The following is a 5,997-nucleotide window of genomic DNA, read 5'->3' on the forward strand; positions in this document are numbered from 1 at the left end:
AAACAGGTAAGACACGAATGCACAAGAACTAAGTTTACACATTTTATGTCGAGATGGTCCATATAATTTTCTTAGCTTACAGATTTTGGCTATGTGCAAGGCATACAATAAAAATAAAAATATGACTAAGATTTGAATAAAGATAGTTTGTAATTTGTGCATTCTACTCACGATGTGAAAAGTGCTACAAAAACAGAAACATCATTTGTTTACAAGGACAAACAATATTTTTATCTCAGTAGAATAAAAAGAAAGAATGAGTTAAATGGGATGGAAAAACGTTTATGCTACGATATGCATTGCTGTTGGTGATCAAGCTATTGATGTTCACTCAAGATTCAGTTCCATTGTCATTCAGCATCAAACTGAAAACTTCATGCGATTCTCACGTGTTGCTGTCACCAGATAAGCCAAACTGAATGAGAATCACTAGGTAGGTGGCCAAGGTGGCCACACAGTTCGTCAGTAGTACCCAGTCAATACAGAAAAGTCCTGCTGCATCGTAATGGAGTCGACTCTGAGCCATCTGGCGTGCGAAACTCTGCAGTCTCTTGAAATGGCCACAGCTTCCGAGTGGCACCAGCAGCAGCAGCTTGTTGACCAACTGTTCTGTGCGGTTGGCCTCTTGGACGACCATGTCACAGCTGTAGACTATGCCGATCAGACGCCACACTGACATTAACACAAACGGATAAAATCGAAGTACATTCTCCACTATAGATTCACCAAATCAGAGTGTTCCTATATGGAGAAAATCCACTAATGTCATGTAAATGTTTATAACAATATTTAAAAAGGACGTCGTTACTTCTGCAAGGTTTTGTACGCCGTATGCTGCATTGATATCTCTAGCCAAATCGTAAAGAACGTAATGTACCTTCTGTAGCCCGTCGAGCTGAATACAGATATCGCATTTCAGCATCATTTTTGCAGGCGATGCCGCATTTCGTTTCACCTGTATGAGTATTCTGTTCCTATGAGATAATTCATGTGAACCTGCCGCAGTTATCTCCTCATATACATGGGATATAGCACTTCTCGAATAAATGTTTACCGAGGATGATATCATATAATCAAGCTCATCCTCTGTAGATACTTTTAGCACTTGAATAATGCTTGTATTCAGGTGTTGAAATCTTCTGCGCAGTATAATACTAAAGGTTAAAAACTGTAGGATGACCATACTTCTTGAAACATAACAGAAATGCACAGCTGTTATGAAATAAGACAGACTACCATTTAAGTACCAAGTCAGCACGCACAAAAATGTTAAATAAATGTTCACTCCAATTACCCATCGACGCAAAATAGCGGCAACAGCAATGTATTCCTTGTCAGTATTTTTATATAGAAATGCATCAACCGAGAAAAGTTTTCTGCCCATCTCATCGACGTGCCTTTGCCTCAAAACTGCGCTCCGTAGCATTGTTATAAATGTCGTAAGAATTAGAAGAACCATATTGGAGACGTGTACATACTTTAGTATGCTTTTCATTTTATAGACATCCCGTGCCCATACGCGTAATTCGTAAGATGTTGTAACAAGCAGCAATGAAGCCAATAAAATGTTGTACAGTTTCCCAATCGTGGACACTAAAGGCTTTCCATTCCTCTGTGCAATGGTAAGAGGAGCAGTACCTAAAATGTAGCATAAAATTACAAAAAACCGAAGTTCTCCACAAGAATTCTTTTCGTCCATGTCAAGAAATGTTCTTTACAGCACGCAACTGACGACAGAATAACGACTGGCGGGTTTTAAAACAATTACTAAGAATCAATGCTCCAATTACTTCCTTAGAAGGTAGTCGACAGTTTCATTTGAATACTGTCAAAGATTTATACGAAAGATATATCCAACACTGATTATATGGTACTAAAATAATTTTGGTTAATAACCTATTATTGCGCAGTTGTCAGCAAACTCATTAGTCGAAAGAGCCAAGTTACAACAGCACAATGAATAAACTTTCTCTTGAGAGCCATATTTTAAAATTTCAAACTATATAGGCAGGAACATTGTTTGTTATCTTACTTGGAGTTATACTAAGCCGGCGTTCCTCAATCTGATTGTCCAAAAAGAGATAATATTCTTCTATAGGAGACGTAGATGAAATAAATCATAAAAAAATCAAACTTGTGCTGTACCATTTATTTCACAGGACTTGTCAGCTGCTACTTATAAAGCTGAATTCAATTTAAGATCTGCGACTTGCTTTCTGATTGTATTGGAAGATATTTGTACTGTTCCACCTATCACTGTTGTAGCAGACAATGGTAACTTTTTCTGTTGTAAGAATATCAGCTTTGTTCTTAAAATCCCAAATCAGATCAATGGATGCATTTATTAATCGACTTTTTAAGAGTGGAATCAAAAAATTAACTTACATATTATCTTGGCAGGCAAAGTAAATTTTATTGAATGCTGTACTAAACTTCAAAATTCAAACGTACGTAACACTATTTTTCATTGTAGTCACCAAGTCTCTTTTATCATCGGTCGGGACCTTCATCAATTGGTCAGTTTTCCAATCATTGGAATCCACTGCTTGATCATGAAACCATTCGAGAACTGCTGTATGAACGCCCCCACTGTCGGAAAATCGAACGATATCTGTGAATCAGTTCCTCCACTGCTTGGACATTATCGCCTGTAGTCGATGTCGATGTCTTTCCTTCCAGATCAACGTCACCCACGTCTGTTTAGCCTTGGCCAAATTGTTGATTTGCTTTCTAACCAAAGAACATTCAATATTAACGTCGTTCGAAGGTTTGGTCCGTAATTAAGTAAAGAACTTTACTTTTCTTTAATCTAGTCAAGGTCTTCAACTACTTTCTTCCTTGCATTACCGACAGGATACTGAGCACAAAATGACTCATGTTTAGAAGTAAAGTGTCTACAAATTTCATTTCCTGTTATGAGGCAATTTTGTCTGGCAAATAACACAGGTTGGAAGGCCATGTAAGTTCTAGTAAACACAAAAAGTGGCAGTCAAGTGTACTGCAAATTGCCGGTTTTCGTCTTCCGATTTTCTTTGTTTCTTTTTTTTGTACGTATTTCAAACAGGGCACCCAAACGATGTTTCTGTTGTGTACTGCTTTGTACACAACGGTAAGGTGAGGTGGGTTACAGAGTTGTGCACCAGCTGTCGTCACAGGGAAGACGGTCAAGAGCAGAAATTATTATTGATCACATAAATACAGTAAATAGAAGTTTTATTTAACTTATAGCTTTCTGCAGGCGTTGTGAAGTAGCTTTAGAAAAGTAGAAACAGCAATGAAGTCCAGCTATTACAAGCCACAAGTGGCCCATCGGGACCATCGGACCGCCGTGTCATCCTCAGCTGGGGATACGGATAGGAGAGGCGTGTGGTGAGCACACCGCTCTCCCGGTCATTACGATGGTTTTCTGTGACTGGAGCTGCTACTATTCGGTCGAGTAACACCTCATTTGGCATCACGAGGCTAAGTGCACCCCGAAAAACGGCAACAGCACTTGGCCGCCCGGATGGTCACCCATCCAAGTGCCGGCCACGCCCGACAGCGCTTAACTTCGGTGATCTGACGGAAACCGGTGTATCCACTGCGGCAAGGTCGTTGCCCCAGCTATTACAACATGCAAACTAAAGAGAGTCGTGCCATTTGAGGTTCCTGATCCTAACTCACGAGCAGACTGAAGACAGTCGAAGACTTTGACTGGGACTGGGCTGTGTAGCTGTCACAGGCCATCCTGTATTGCAGAGGCAGAGGCTCTCATAGTCGGAGCTGCTGGAGGCGTGGTAGCAGGCAGACATAATTGGATCCGCCCGGTCCCCGCGCCACCGATATCGGGGTCTGTCGAAATCGTGCATTGCCGTTGCCAAGTGTGAGACACCGGTGGGGGTGGCATCAATCTATGATACTACAGTTTCAGTGTGTACTAAAGCCACAAACACAAAATAATGACGATTGTTAAACTGACGACACAAACACCTATACGGTTTTCAGCTGGTTGGAAAATAAATAAATAAAAAGGGTAACTTTATGCTTCGAGTACGTACAGGGTGTTTATAAACGAATATCTCGGTTGTAACGCTGTGTAATATTTAGTACACTAAACTTACAGTTATAAATGATATGTCAAATGAAAGAGCACCTCAAACAGTTGTGTTTGGCACCAGTGCGCATGCACAGCGCGCAATGTTTCCTCCGCAATCCGCTAGACAGCGGTAGTAACGAAGATGGCGACTAGTGTACAGAAAGCGTTTTGTGTTTTGCAGTTTGCAAAGACCGAATCTGTAGTTACTGTGCAGTGTGCATTCCAGCTGAAGTTCGGTAGTTATCCTCCAAGTGATAATAACGTTCATAGATGGTATCATCAGTTTGAAGATACCAACTGCCTTTGTAAAGGGAAGAGCATAGGACGACCAAGGGTTAGTGAGGAGACTGTTGAGCGAGTGAGAGAGTCGTTCACTCGAAGCCCAAAGAAATCAGTCCGGAAGGCTAGTCGTGAATTATAAGTTCCCGTGTCGACTGTTTGGAAAGTTTTAAGAAAACGCGTACAACTATGTCCTTGCGGTTTACAGTTATTACAGGCTCGAAAGCTGGCAGACCATGGGTTATGTACCAACTCCGCAAACGAAATGTTGTTTCACGACGATGAAGATTTTCTGTACCATGTTGTCTTCAGTGATGAATCGACCTTACACCTCAGTGGACATGTTAACACCCACAATGTGCGCATATGGGGCTCAGAAAATCCTCATGAGGTGGTACAAATGCAACGAGATTCCCCTGAAATGACTGTTTTTTGTGCCGTATCCCGGCGGAAAGTTTATGGGCCTTTCTTTTTTGATGAAACTACTGTAACTGACACTTCTTACCTTGATGGGCTAAATCAATGGCTCTTCCCTCATTTGGAAGAAGATGAGCCAGAGAACTTCATTTTCTGGAAAGATAGTGTGCCACCTCACTGGCATAGCGAAGTATGCGATTGGTTGAACGTCACTGTACCCAAGTGCTGGATAGGCCGCAAGGGGCCCAATGACACGGCTTGCTTTGCATGGCCTCCACGTTCACCTGACCTAACGCCATGCGATTTATCCCTTTGGGGCTTCATCAAGAAACGTGTGTATCTGCATCCACTACCAGCAGACCTCCCTGAATTGAGAAACCAGATTGATGCAGCTGTTGCTACAATCACTGAAGACACACTTATCAATGTTTGGGAAGAACTCGGCTATAGACTAGATGTGTGCAGTGTGACAAAAGATGCTCTCACTGAATATTTATGAGGTTCTTGGTAAAACTGTTGGAGTTGCTCTTTCATTTGACATATCATTTATAACTGTAGTTTAATGTAATAAATACTATAAAGCGTTAAAACCATGATATTCATTTATGAACACCCTGTACTTTCTTCGGCCTCAACGGATTTTCGAACTCGACTAGCACTAACCACAGCATGATGAGAGTTCTGACTGTGTGGCTCACTCAGTTGCTACAGAAATCGCGCTCGCCTTCCATGCCTAAAGAGCGATTGAAGTTTTGTGGTCCCTAACTGCACAGTACTGCTGGGGGTGGAGGGAAAAGTGCCGCAGGTGGGGAGGTGAAACGCTTCGGACCGGACAGAGACAACTGGAGTTACCAATCACAGGGGTGCGGATTTTAACTACAGTTCCAGCGTTTCCTGCAGGGACACGTGCCCGGTAGTAGTGCATTGCACGTAGAACACGATGAAAAGATACGACTTAGTGATATGCATTGGCATTTTATCTTTATCAAAATATTCTTGTGTATCCGCAAGCGATATTTTTTAGAAGATCGACACTTAAGGGACCAAAGAGCTGGACATGGCTCACGAGTCACAGTTTCCCGACCTCTGGTGTAGTGTAACGCACAGCACCCAAGTCACCAGACAGGAGGGATCGAATCCATGTGGCAGATTAACGACCGTGGCTAGGCCACCAGCAAGCCAGAGTGTGGCTTTAGGTGCTTTCGCACGCTTGTTTAAGTAAATGC

At 42.0% G+C, this 5,997-nt stretch overlaps 1 pseudogene; it reads right to left on the reverse strand.

Moving 5' to 3' along the window:
- Positions 1-3,481: 3,481 nt before the first annotated feature.
- LOC126482561 (5S ribosomal RNA) lies at positions 3,482-3,599 on the reverse strand (annotated as a pseudogene).
- Positions 3,600-5,997: the final 2,398 nt, after the last annotated feature.

The sequence above is a fragment of the Schistocerca serialis genome, chromosome 5 (genome assembly GCF_023864345.2).
Source record: "Schistocerca serialis cubense isolate TAMUIC-IGC-003099 chromosome 5, iqSchSeri2.2, whole genome shotgun sequence".
Taxonomy (NCBI): domain Eukaryota; kingdom Metazoa; phylum Arthropoda; class Insecta; order Orthoptera; family Acrididae; genus Schistocerca; species Schistocerca serialis.